Consider the following 7,824-nt stretch of genomic DNA (forward strand, 5'->3'; position numbering starts at 1 on the left):
GTGGGAGGCTTTGCCTCCAGCAGAGCGCGCCAAAATAGAGGCGGAGAAGAAGGCCGAGGAAGAGAAGCGCACCGCGCAACAAGCTTTCTGGGAGATCTATGTCGCGTCCGAGAGAGTCAAGCAATTGGTTCTTTGGCAGAAGGCTCATGCGAGGGCCGTGAGGGTGGCGGAGGACGCCCGTGCCGACGCCTTGAGTGCAGTCGGGCCCAAGCGCCTCATCTACGCTTGGCGGTACGTGGACCGGGTGCACGCTTCCAGCCAGGAGGAGTACCTGTTGGCGCCGGATCACCACACCGGTGAGATCGCGATCGCCCGCCGGCAAGCCGCCAATCATCACCTCGCGAGTTGCGAGGCTGAGGAAGAGGCGTTGTGTCGGCGCGCTGGGAAACGGCCGCGCACCAGGGCACTCGTGGCGCGCCGCAAGCGCTCCTGCGAGCGCCGTGGCTTTTAGGAGGAGTATAATTTTTGTTTCGTAAGGCGATCTCATTAGTTTTGGGACGCAAATGATAAATCCCGAACGTTCAGGAATTTTTAGCGTCCTTAATTAAGTATGTAAAAGGGAAAGTTTGGAAACGTTGTGTATTATTACGCATTTTGCAAGTACGTGCATATAGCACAAACTTTACTATATACTATCGGACTACACGTCTCTCTCGATATATGCTTGCAGACTGTGCTACTCCCTCCGTCCAGGTCAATAAGTCATCTTTGGTTGTGCACGGTGACCAAGAAGGAGGGAAGACTTGTACACCTAGACGGAGGGAGTACTACTATTACTTATGTACGTGCAAATGCACGTTTGAACATTACGATGCGGTTTTTGTAAAAGTGGAAAAACAGCACTAGTCAAGCTTGTGAAACGATTCAATGCAAAACAAATGCAAAAATGCTCGTTTGATTGTTTACTTTTAGCTTCCTTCTCTGTGGTTATTTCTCTGTGCACCGTGACCAAGGAGGAGGAGAAAACGAGAAACGTTAATGTTTATTTGCTAATTAATAGTATTGCATGCAATGAACTAACCACTGCATGTCGTGTTTGATATCTCAAGTCATTAAAAGCATGCACACTCTTTATCTCTTATTGGTTGATATGTCAAGAAACAAGAAACGAGGTAGAAGTTAATGCACCGCGCCTAAGTGTTTTCGGATTATTTGGTTTTCGTAAGATGACTTACACACCTAGATGCACCGCGCCTAAGTGTTTTGAGTAACATTTTATCAGTTAAATCTTTGGTCAAAATTTAGCACAAATTACAATGGTGAGGAATAAACCAGGACGGAGTAGTAGTTTAGAAGCCCAAATAAATGAGTGAGGCGCCTTATTGTTACTCTCCACTGTGACTAGTCTTGTGGGAAAAGCTGGGGAAGCCGCCAAAAGAACTGGCCCTAGGAGTAGTAGCTAGGGATCGAGCGTGGGAGATGAACCGGAGAAAGTAAATGCAGAGAGATGAAATGCAAAAAAGACGGAGGGATGTGATGGTTGCTTGTCCGTTTATTTTACCAGGCCATTTATTACTGGGAGTGGTTAGGACGGGTTAGGATCCTCTGCAGTACTGTACGGTGCTGTACAGTCACTGCTATGTGGGACCTGGCCCCACATGTCATCCACACTACAGCACCATACGGTACTGCAGAGGATCTCAACCCGGTTTTGTGATATGACGGATTTACTGCCACGCCACGAGCGGGGTGAGAGGTGAGACTCCCGTGCAGCGCCGGCCTCTACACTTGTACTACATCGGTCGTGGTTTATTAGTCCCCCATTGAATTTGACTGAAGATTTAACTGACAAAATGTTAGTGCATGTCAACAAAAACTATATCGTTGGATTCGTATTTGAACATAGTTTTGAATGATATAATTTTAGGTGACATGCATCAGTATTTATCGTACTATATATAATGTTAGTTCAATTTTTGGTCGTACTAATCTATGGTAGTAAGGTGCCCGTGCGTTGCACCGAAGAGTGAAATGCATTGATCGGGAGTTGTTTATTTTGACAAAGGATGTGGGGGTCATCTCATGTGTAACGGGTATCGATAGGTTTCTTCGGATATTATCTCATCTCTAGAGCTCACAAACATCCGGGTGAAATAGATAAAAATGTATCTTTTGCAAACAAAAGCGTTCAACTGTTCAACCTGCATCCAAAACTTGTGAAGAAATAACACTTATTGTGCTTTGCAAGAAATGATCTTTAAGAATTAGTTTTGAGTATCGATTGTTATACATGTTGGCTACAGATGACATGGCACTTTCTTATAGTCAACAGTTGGCTATACTATTAAGTAATATTAACCATGCCCTTATACACCTAGACGGAGGGATTAAATCAGGATGACTTGCAAGGGGGCAGAGGAGATGTAAGAAATGGTTCATCGTAAGTCTTTCACCGGTACTGTAGTAAAAATTCATACATGGAAGATTCTAGACTAAACCATAAACGGATACACTTTTATTCATGCGCGATACTCCAATAGAGCAAGATCCTGCATGGAAGTCTCCACATGCTTAGACAGCGGATTACATTGAGCGAAGACTAATGATCAACATTTAACTTGATAATTCGTATTTTTTTAGAAGAACAGGGAGGCTCCTCCCCGGTTCCATTATCAAATGAAACCCAAAGTGTCTTACATCAGCTCACTAAGAGGAGCAGTTCAAAGGAAGGACTGCGGCGAAAGCCACTCAAGTTTAACGACAAGCTTACAGAATCAAAAGCGGCAAAGACACGGGCCATAAGCGCCCACACACACACTACATGTTCTCTAAGTGCACTTGATAATGCGTATGTCCAGGTGAACCTCCTTGGAGTCCCCGTGCACCGAGTCGGCGGGTAAAGGATAGAACGGATGCCATGGGTTTTCCAAGTCCACATTGGCGGGATAGTCCCAGCTCCTCAGATTCCAAGTCTGTCCGATGAGGCCGGTTTCGCCGCCCACGTGACCCGGAGGGGTAGTAACATTGACCTTGCACCCGTACATCTGCCTCGTGTCAGTGTCAGCGTCAGCGGCGACGCCCCTGACGCACGCTACAAAGACGGGGCGGCGGCCTGCGCGGGCCTCGCCGGTGCTCACGATCAAGAGGAAGACGCTGCCGTCCTCCTCCGAGACTAGCAGGCGGCGGTGATCCTCCAGCGACTCCGGCATGGTGAACCGGTAGCACGTGTCGTACTTGATGTTCTCCGCCAAGGGCCAGCAGTGACCGCTGCACGCATCCGTGAGGTGATGCACCATGTCCGCCGGCGAGCCACAAAACGGCATCGGGCACTCATAGCAGTGGACGAAGGGCTCCTTGGAGGCATCGACCAGGCCGTCCATGAAACGGGAGTGGCTGTAGGGGACGTTGCGCCAGTCTCTATCTCTACAAGTACTTTTTTTATAACAAATCGAATAGTGCTGCGCCGTCCGCTGCACGCCCGGCTGAACACGCCTCCTCGCCTCCATCATCACCAACTGAGTCTTTTATAGGAGTAGGAGTAGAGAAAAAACCGAGTTGGTGATGATGGTGTGCCGTGCAATGCACGGGCATCTTGCTATTTTTTTGCATATAAGTCCAAACACCACGTAGACACGGTCTTTGAGCACGGTTCGTAGTCGTTCCACGATCGGGCATCGAAGTTTGTAACTATTTTAGATTAGAATATACTACTCCTCCGGTGCTAGTAGTAGAGCAGAGTCCTACTCTACTACTCTACTCTAGCAAGCTAGGGCATAGTACTGTAGTAGGTACTGTAGGGAGTACCAGTACTGTGATCACTCAAGCAAGTTGTCTGGCATCGATATGACCCTACGCTGCTGGTATGTGTCTCGTAAGTCAAGCGGCATGCTGTAGTCATCATCACCTGTCCACTTCCCGCAGCACATATTCGCTTCTCCATCTTTGTCCGCACATAATCTCGTCCAAGCTTCCATCCCCGCTAAGGCGCCTCCCCCCTCGTCCGAAACCCAAGCACTAACAATGGCAGAACCGAGCAGCGTCCGCCGAAAGAGTGGCTGGAATTCGCTCCCCACAGAGGTAATCAAGCTCATTGTTTCGCGTGTGGACAATCTCAGTACCATGCCGCTCGCCGCGTGCTCGTCGGGGCTGTACCGTTTACTCAAAGCCCTCAGGCCGGAGCTTTTTAAGCCAGCTCCTTGCTTGCTGATGCCGCCTGATCTTCAGAAACGGCGTGTCACGCAGCATAACGATCGTAGGGTGGCGAGCATCAACCCCCTTCACTGTGATCCGATCCCCGTCAGCCTCAGCTACATTAACGGTATGTACTGGGTCGGCATGAACACGTCTTGGATGGTGCTCGTCGACGGTCGCGGCAGCTGGATGCTCGTGGAGGTCTACACCCGGCGATTGATCCCCCTTCCTTCGATTAACACTGCACTGCTTTGGCACTGCGGCCCAGAATACTCGGAATCTTACAGTAGCCAACATGGTACCAAGTTTGATTTGCTCAAGGTTGTAATCTGCCAAGTGCCCACAAGATCTGGGAATTATAAAGATTTCAGGCTAATTGCGTTCTTCAACCGCGGTCTCGCCTATCTGACAGGTCACTGCGGTAAGTGGATAAATCTGCATGTCCATCGCAGGATCATACATCCTCCATGGTTCTCTGATGCCATTGAACACAAGGGCTTCATTTACGCTGTCGACTCCTTCTATGGCTGGACGTATTGCTGGCCTACTCCAGTCATCGCTACAAACGGCTGTTACAGCAGTATGTTACTTTCCTATGATATCATGATGGCTTGCTTATATTACTGTCAACATTTACTGAAAAATATTCATGCTCATAACATGCTGTTCTTAAGATTGACTAAATCAAGAGCCCTTTTTTATTTGACTCCAACTTGATATGATGTTGTAGGCCGCCTGGTGTCCCTACCCTTCCTAATCCCAGAACCTTTCAAAGAAAAGCGGCATGGCAGTTGCAGGTGGTTCCTGGCTCGATCAGACGACGGCGAAAGATTGATGATCGTTCGCACGTACCGGACATGTTGTTTTGCGGAATACAATCACAGTCACTGCAAGGTCTTTGAGCAGGATCCCAGCTTCTCTGGGCCTTCAGGAATTTTTGACTGGAGGCTGGTAAGTAGCCTTGGCACACGCTCTCTGTTTGTCAGACTGAATTATCCGATTAACCAGGAGATAACCGACGGCAAGGATCATGATGGCAGCGCGGTTTCGTTCATCAGGCAAAACTGTGTGTACACAGCGTACCATGCGTCTCTGCATGCACCATACCCTGATATGTGCCGCCACGCTCTGCAGCCCAAAGTAGGAGAGAGGGTCGCAAGTATCAGACTTCGACCTGCTGGCTGGAGTTTCCCCCGTCAGGCACCCATCTGGTTCAAGCCGTCAGCCAATCTCCACAGCTTAATAAATAGTAACGTCTAACTGAGCCAGTTAGTTAGATGCGTACACTTGGTGTAGTAGGATCTTTATTTAGTTTGATGCATACACTTGTTCTTTTTTGGTAGCCCTTTTGTAATGATGGCTGATGTTTGGTTTGGAAGAGAGAGTTGCGTCTTCACTCTTCTGGCCTGCTTACTGCTTCTGTTGCACCCCCAGCCCTGGTTGCTGCTGCTGTTGTTTTCAATGTACAATCAGTAGTATATTTCGTCTGTTGGTTGAATATAAATGTGTTGTTAGAACGACAAACACAATGTTTTGGAAGTCGTTGCACGGTTCGATCCTTTAGTGCCCCGTACCGTACGTAGCTCATACTATTTTTCGTACGGAACACATTTTCCACTTGTTGATAACATGCAGCCCACTGATGAAGGCCCAATAGAGAAGCCCATAATTAACTGGAAGGGACGCTCTCACATGAATCCGGCCCAGGTACATGCTCATGGTCCCCTAAACATAAATAAGTAAATAAATAAATAAAGCTAAATGCTCATGCACCAGTTCTTTGGGAAAATAGGTAGCCCAGTATTTCTTTTTGAAGAATACCCAAGCTAGGCCTATTTGTTTTCTCCGAATTACTGGGCTGCAAATCTTTCAAGACGAGCAAATGGGATATTAGTTTTTTTTTGAATTTTGTTCTTCACTGATATCTTATACGTATTTCATTGGATTTAACATGACATAGTACTAACTTATTTTTAAATTTGTTTTAGTATGGCTATTAATTTTTGGATTAAGAATATTTCGTTCCCCAGCAAAAATTTCCCACATATTTAGTTAATTTTTTGACCCTGGTACTGACCAGAAAATGGCCGGCAATTCTAAAAATGGAAAACGGGCTGCAATAAATTCCATATGAATTATAAAATGAGTAAAAATTATAAAAATAATAGCAAATGGGCTGTACACGCCACAGATTTCGAGGCTGACTTGTTTACGCAAGGCTTTGTTAGTGAACACACGATTCTAGCCGCCGTGCTTCTTCAATCTCTGATCTTCCTGCTCCAGCCGCCTAAACTAGCGTCGGCGGGACTGCCTGCTCCCTCCTCTTGTGGCCCGCTGTGATGCCGCGCAGGCTTCCCCGGCCCACCGTACTCCCTCCGTTGGCCTGGCCGCACGCAATCAACTGCCTCCTTATTACACGAAAAAATGATTCCTCCCACTGACATCTGGGGCGCACCGGTTGGGAGGCTGACCTATGGGCCTACTACGTTGACGTGTACGCAGGGCTTGTCAACTTAGTCAACAAACGATTCTAGCAGCAGTAACCGTTGGATTTGAATCGAACGGTCATGCTGCTTCTTCAATCGCTGCTCTTCTTGCACCAGCCGCCCAAACCAACACCGGGGAGACCGCCTGCTCCTGCCTCCAGTGGCCGGTTGTGCTGCCGTTGAGGCCTCATCGCCCCCTACTACTCCTACCGCTAGCCAGGCCCTACGGCGACGGCAGCCTCACACCGCAGCCGAACCAGTGAACCCTGGTACTCCTCTCCGTGTGGGCATCCACAGCCGCGTCTTCCCTGGCTCCGCGTCCTCCTCTTCCTAGGCCTCGCCGTCGTCCACCGCCTTGGTGCTCTCGGTGCGGCGTGGTCAATGTGGTCAACGACATTCCATCGGGAGAGTACTATACGTGTAGAGGCTGACAGCTGGGTCCACGGCCACAGCCCAGTTTTTTTGTGATTTGCCAAGTAAGTCGCTTTGTCAGGCCTGTTGGGCTGCAAATCTTTCAAGACAAGGAGAGCTTTCATTCGGCTGGCCGAGAAAATGGCCCATCAGTAATGAGAAATGGGTTGTATATTTTTAAAACACATCAAACCGGCAGTTAGTTTCAAATATCTTTTTTTTTCATTTCGAGATTTTAAATTACATTAATTTTTATGCGTGGAGAATTTGTTGGATTTTATATTGATATACATTTATTTTTAAAATCAGTTTGAATGTGAGTCGATATTTTGGGATTAAAAACAGTTCGAACCGCACCGAAATATGCAAAATTTCGTATAAGTTTTTAACCGTGGCCACAATATGGGCTGTAATGCTAACAAAAAGAATATGGGCTCCAAAAAACCTTAAGAATTAGCAAATGGGCTGTAAATTATTAAAAATAATGGCAGATGGGTTGTATGTTGTTTTCCACAGATTTGAGGCTTTCCTAAAAGAAGGTTGACGCACAAGCAGTGATTATTGGATGGCCATCAAACGGCCCTCGTGCTTCTTCAATCTCTGCTCTTCCTGCTCCAGCCGCTCAAACAAGCGCCGGCGGGACTGCCTGCTCCCTCCTCCCCGTGGCCGGCTCTGACAGCTCGGACCCACCAGTTATATCTTCATACGCAAGGAAGTGCCTCCTTATTACGCACAAAAAAATGAATACTCCCCCTGTTAGTTGGGACCGAGTATAGTGGCAGGCTGACTTCTGGGC

The sequence above is a fragment of the Triticum aestivum genome, chromosome 7B, assembly GCF_018294505.1.
Source record: "Triticum aestivum cultivar Chinese Spring chromosome 7B, IWGSC CS RefSeq v2.1, whole genome shotgun sequence".
NCBI classification, from domain to species: domain Eukaryota; kingdom Viridiplantae; phylum Streptophyta; class Magnoliopsida; order Poales; family Poaceae; genus Triticum; species Triticum aestivum.